Below are 6,269 nucleotides of genomic sequence, written 5' to 3' on the forward strand. Positions count from 1 at the left end.
GTTTGTGTTTATAGAAATCAGTCATTTAGTTTTTAATGTAGTCACATCAGTTATTTTTATTATTAATTATTGTGACAGAACGTCAGAGGCGTGGGGATCCATTTGCAGCTTTATTTCAGAAACTGAACAGTACAGGTCAATATACGGGCAGACAGGAATATCAGAGGGAAGGCAAACTCACAACGATAGACAGGCAGGGTTCAGGGTAGGCGGCTAGAATCAAATCCAAATACAATCCAATAATCAGGTCCAACAGAGAAGGTTCAGGCAACGGGTAAACAGTCCAAGGTCGATAACAAGAGATCAGATAAAGGATGAATAAACGCTCAGTAGTGACAGCCGGGACAAATCAAGACTTCGCGGTGAGGTGTTGAAAGTGTGTGTGTTAAATACTGTGAATGTAATGAGCTGCAGGTGAGTGAGTGTGCGTCAGTCCCAGGTATGAAGGCTCATGGGAAGTGGAGTCCGAATGAAACCGAATCAGTACTCTGGTGAAGCTTCCCTCTGGTGGTGCGGAGGAGGCGGTGCGGAAGCCTCCTCTGTAACAGAGCCCTCCCCCTGCGAGCGGCTCCTGACGCGAGGAGGAACACGGCGCCGGGGTCTTCCTCGAGGTCGGGGGGCCGGTTTCTCCGGGAACCTCTGATGAAACTCTTCCGTGAGAGAGGGGTCGAGGATATCACCTGCGTTGACCCAGGAGCGTTCCTCCGGACCGAACCCCTCCCAATCGACCAGGTACTGGAGCGTACTTCCCCGGCGCCTGGAATCCAGTATTTCATGTACTAGGTAAGCCTCCTCGCCGTCCACCATAATGGGGGAGGTCTGAGGATCAGCTTCCTCCTGCGCCTCCTCCGGACCCCCAGCGGGTTTCAGCAGAGACATGTGGAAAGTGGGAGAAATGCGATAATTAGCAGGTAAATCGAGACGAAAAGATACGGGAGTTATTTGTCTTAAAATTTGGAATGGACCAACATACCTGGGACTGAGCTTTCTACATGGAAGTCGAAGGCGGAGATCTCGGGTGGATAGCCAGACCCATTGGCCAGGGACATAGTGGGGACCAGGACGGCGATGTAAGTTGGCGTTCTGGGTTTGTTTTCTGATGGCATGAGCGAGGTGAGTGTGGGCTTGGTTCCAGGTATCCTCACTGCGGTGAAGCCAGTCGGTGACGGAGGGTAGGTTGGAGGGTTCGCCGGACCAGGGAAACATGGGAGGTTGAAAACCAAGGATGCATTGGAAGGGAGTGATACCAGTAGCTGGTTTGATAAGAGAGTTCTGAGCATACTCTGCCCACATGAGGTAACGGCTCCAATCCGACTGGTTCTTGTGGCAATAGCTCCTCAGGAATCTGATCACCTCCTGGTTGAGGCGTTCTGTTTGCCCGTTGGACTGTGGGTGGTAACCTGAGGTCAAACTCACTCTGACGTTCAACAGTTGAAAGAAAGATGACCAGAGTCTGGAAGTGAATTGAGGTCCACGGTCTGAGACTATGTCTTCGGGGAGTCCGTAGAATCGAAAGACCTGGTTGCAGAGTGCTTCGGCGGTTTCGAAGGCGGATGGAAGTTTGGGTAGAGGTATAAGACGGCAAGCCTTGGAGAATCTGTCAACAATGGTTAGAATGACTGTGTTGCCCTGAGAGCTGGGTAGGTCGGTAATGAAGTCAATGGCGATATGGGACCAGGGTCGTTCCGGTAGAGGTAGAGGTTGCAGCAGTCCTGCGGGAAGATGCCTGGATGGTTTGGAGACTTGACAAATGGGGCAGTTGTTAATGAAGTGAATGGTGTCGGTGGCCAATGTAGGCCACCAGAAATGGTTCCTGAGCAGTTGGATGGTGGCATCGATGCCGGGGTGGCCTGAACTGAGCACCATGTGAACCTGAGTGAGTACACGTTCCCTTAGAGCCTCAGGCACGAACTTCTTCCCCGGTGGACAGCCAGCTGGTGGCGCTGAACGCTGGTTGACATCCTCGATCTCCGTAATTATGTCCCAGTGAACGGGGGCTAGTAAGAGGGTAGGTGGGAGTATGGATTCCTGGGGTTCGGGATGAGTAGAGGTCTCGGTTTGTCGAGAGAGAGCGTCTGCCTTAATATTCTTGGTACCCGGGCGATATGTAACGGTGAACTGGAATCTCGTGAAGAACAGTGCCCACCGGGCCTGTCGTGGGTTGAGCCTTTTAGCTCCTCTGAGGTATTCGAGGTTCTTATGGTCCGTGAGTATCGTGAAAGGATGTTTAGCTCCCTCTAGCCAGTGCCGCCACTCCTCCATAGCCAGTTTCATGGCCAACAGCTCTCGATTGCCCACATCGTAGTTACGTTCGGCTGGTGTTAGTTTGCGGGAGAAAAAGGCACATGGGTACATCTTTACAGGGTCTCCTTGACGCTGGGAGAGTACGGCCCCTACCCCGGTGTTTGAGGCATCCACCTCCACTATGAAGGGTTGGTCGGGATCTGGATGACGGAGAATAGGTGCAGTTGTGAAGCGCCTCCGCAATTCATCGAAGGCTCGCCTGGCCTCAGGTGTCCACTGCAGTCGGGATGTTTGACGCTTGGTCATTGCGGTTAGGGGTGCTGCCACGGTGCTGAAATTTCGAATGAACCGTCTATAGAAGTTGGCGAACCCCAGGAAGCGCTGGAGCTCCTTTAGTGACTGGGGTTGGGGCCATTTCAGAACCGCCTCTACCTTCCTGTCGTCCATCGCGACTCCCTCCTGGCTGATGATGTAGCCCAGAAAGGACGTGGATGTCTGATGGAACTCACACTTCTCTAGTTTGACGTAGAGTTGGAACTGGATAAGGCGCTTGAGCACTGACCTGACGTGCTGGATGTGTTCGGGCAGGGAGTTGGAATAAATTAAAATATCATCAATGTACACAATGACTCCCTTGTCCAGCATGTCCCGGAGCACATCGTTCATGAATGCCTGAAAGACCGATGGACTGTTGGACAAGCCGAAGGGCATGACCCGGTACTCGTAGTGCCCCCTAGTGGTGGAAAAGGCAGTCTTCCACTCATCACCTTCTCTGATGCGAATGAGGTTGTAGGCGTTGCGAAGGTCCAATTTGGTATAATATTTGGCCTGGCGGAGCTGTTCCAAGGCTGCAGGGACCAATGGTAGGGGATAACGAAACTTAACAGTGACTTCATTGAGACCACGATAGTCTATACAGGGCCGTAGACCTCCGTCCCTCTTCTTGACAAAGAAGAACCCTGCTGACGCTGGGGACGTAGATGGACGTATGAAGCCCTTGGCTAATTCCTCCGTGATATATTCGTTCATGGCTTCGGATTCAGGTTGAGAGAGTGGGAAGATGCGACCCTTGGGAGGTGACTGACCTGGCAGCAGTTCGATGGCACAGTCCACAGAGCGATGTGGTGGAAGTTGAGTGGCTTTTTCCTTACTGAAAGCAAGTTGAAGATCCTTATACACAGCAGGGAGCTTGGCAGTGTCCGGGTTGGTTGGGGAAGACCTGGGTAAGTTCTGAGTGATGGGGTGGACGACAGAAAGGCAGTTCTTCTGGCAAAAGTCACTCCATTGAAGCAGTTTCCCCTCTCTCCAGGCAATGCGTGGGTCATGCTTACGTAGCCAAGGAAGTCCTAGGATGAGATTGTGATGAGCTGATGTAATGGTGTAGAATTGAATAGATTCCCGGTGTAGGGCCCCAACGTGCATCTGGATGATTTCAGTGATGCATTGCACCTTTCCCTCACCGAGGGGTCTTCCGTCTAGCGCCTCCACTGACAATGGAAGGAGAGATTGGGTGAGAGAGATATTATGCTGTTGTGCGAAGTCAGTGGAAATAAAATTCCCCGCAGCACCAGAATCAATCAAAGCAGCCGTTTGAATAGTTTGATTCTTGATGTGCAGAGTGACAGTGAGTTGAATGGAAAAAGCACTGTTAACACTCACCGCTCGAGCTGGTCGTACGGGGCAGGTAGACCTGATGTGACCAGCTTGTCCACAATAGAGACACAGATGACCTTGCATGCGTCGTTCTCTCTCCTCTGTGGTTAGATGAGTGGATCCAATCTGCATGGGTTCGTGATGAGAAGTTTCTTCAGGAAAAGGTCGAGCGGCATTACGTGGGGCGCGCCGAGCGCGGATGAGGTTATCGAGTTGAATGGTGAGGTCGATGAAACTGTTGAGTGAGCGTTCCTCGTCACGGCAAGCCAGCTCTGTTTGAAGCTCCGGATTGAGCCCTCGGCGGAAGAGAAGTTTCAAAGTGTCCTCTACCCACGTAGTTTGAGCCGCGAGGGTGCGGAATGTTAGAGCATAATCCGAAGCCGTTCTCCTTCCTTGAGTGAGGTTAAGCAGTTCCTCTCCAGCACCTCTGCCGCCGGTGGGGTGTTCAAACACCTCGCGGAAGTGTCGCAGAAAGGTTTCAAACGTAGCGTGAGTGGGAGTGTCGGCTGTCCATATGGCCGTTGCCCAATCCAAAGCTCTGCCTGTTAGTAGAGCACAAACGAAAGCTATGCGACTAGAGTCAGTAGGGTACAGAGCAGGCTGTTGATTTACAAATAGAGAACATTGCAGTAGAAAGCCCTTACATTTAGTGGGGTCTCCGCTGAACTTCTCAGGAAAGGCTAGTCGTGGGCTGATTGGAGCCAAGGCGGGCGTGGCAGCAGTGGCGACCGCGGCGGGAGGTGGTGGGCTGGTCGCTGGGGCGGCTGCTGATGACGCAAGCTGTAAGCCTTGTAGAGCTTTGACGAGTTCCTCCGTCAAGTTCGTCAAACGAGCCAGCTGATGATGGTGCATGGTCAGCTGGGTTGCTTGAGCGGTGAGCTCGGATGAAAGCTGAGCGATTGCTGCTGGATCACTCGATGGCGAAGTCTTCTGTGACAGAACGTCAGAGGCGTGGGGATCCATTTGCAGCTTTATTTCAGAAACTGAACAGTACAGGTCAATATACGGGCAGACAGGAATATCAGAGGGAAGGCAAACTCACAACGATAGACAGGCAGGGTTCAGGGTAGGCGGCTAGAATCAAATCCAAATACAATCCAATAATCAGGTCCAACAGAGAAGGTTCAGGCAACGGGTAAACAGTCCAAGGTCGATAACAAGAGATCAGATAAAGGATGAATAAACGCTCAGTAGTGACAGCCGGGACAAATCAAGACTTCGCGGTGAGGTGTTGAAAGTGTGTGTGTTAAATACTGTGAATGTAATGAGCTGCAGGTGAGTGAGTGTGCGTCAGTCCCAGGTATGAAGGCTCATGGGAAGTGGAGTCCGAATGAAACCGAATCAGTACTCTGGTGAAGCTTCCCTCTGGTGGTGCGGAGGAGGCGGTGCGGAAGCCTCCTCTGTAACAATTATATTGTTAGCTATGAAATATGTTTTTATTTTCTTTGATCTCTTACAAAAGCAAACTGTTTTAATTCTTATAGAAGTTATGAGCAATAACTCACACAAAACATCAAATGATTAGCCATATACAGTACAGACCAAAAGTTTGGACACCTTCTCATTCAAAGAGTTTTCTTTATTTCCATGACACTTTGCTGGAAGTATCTTCTGGGTCTCTCCACATGAACTCCAGCATTGAGAACATTGTTTGTGTTCACAGAGTTTACTAAAAAGAAAGGTTTTGAACAACTCACTTTCACTGTTTGAGTTTCCGCTCACGGCCGTCTTGTCAGTCAAGAAGTGTCCATCTCCGAATGCGAATTATAATTACCATGAGGTCAAAAACATTGAATAATACTTATGTATGAGACTACATCTTGAAGCTCATCAAGAGAATGCCAAGAGTCTGCAGAGCAGTAATCAAAGCAAAAGGTGGCTACTTTGAAGAACCTAGAATATGACATATTTTCAGTTTCACACTTTTTTGTTATGTATATAATTCCACACGTGTTCATTCATAGTTTTGATGCCTTCAGTGTGAATCTACAATTTTCATAGTCATGAAAATAAAGAAAACTCTTTGAATGAGAAGGTGTGTCCAAACTTTTGGTCTGTACTGTACATGCCAAACTACACAGATATAACAAATGTCAAACATTACTGTCTTGTGCTTGTTCAGTGTGCAGGAGTTTGTCACAGTTTGTGCATATATGTGCAAAAATACAGTCTGTTTGAACAACTGATGAATTTCACACAATTATGCAAATGAGCTGACTTGAGTAGTAGAAGAGAACTATTGGCTTGTTAGAGCTGCTTTACAGCTGAATCTGAATTTGTGACTAATACTTTGTAATGTGCTTGTAGTTTGCCTTCTGTAGTGTCGCTATATGAGTGAATGTTCCACTGAGCATGTCTCAAATACAGCCTTT

The sequence above is a fragment of the Garra rufa genome, chromosome 10, assembly GCF_049309525.1.
Source record: "Garra rufa chromosome 10, GarRuf1.0, whole genome shotgun sequence".
In the NCBI taxonomy this organism is placed as follows: Eukaryota; Metazoa; Chordata; class Actinopteri; order Cypriniformes; family Cyprinidae; genus Garra; species Garra rufa.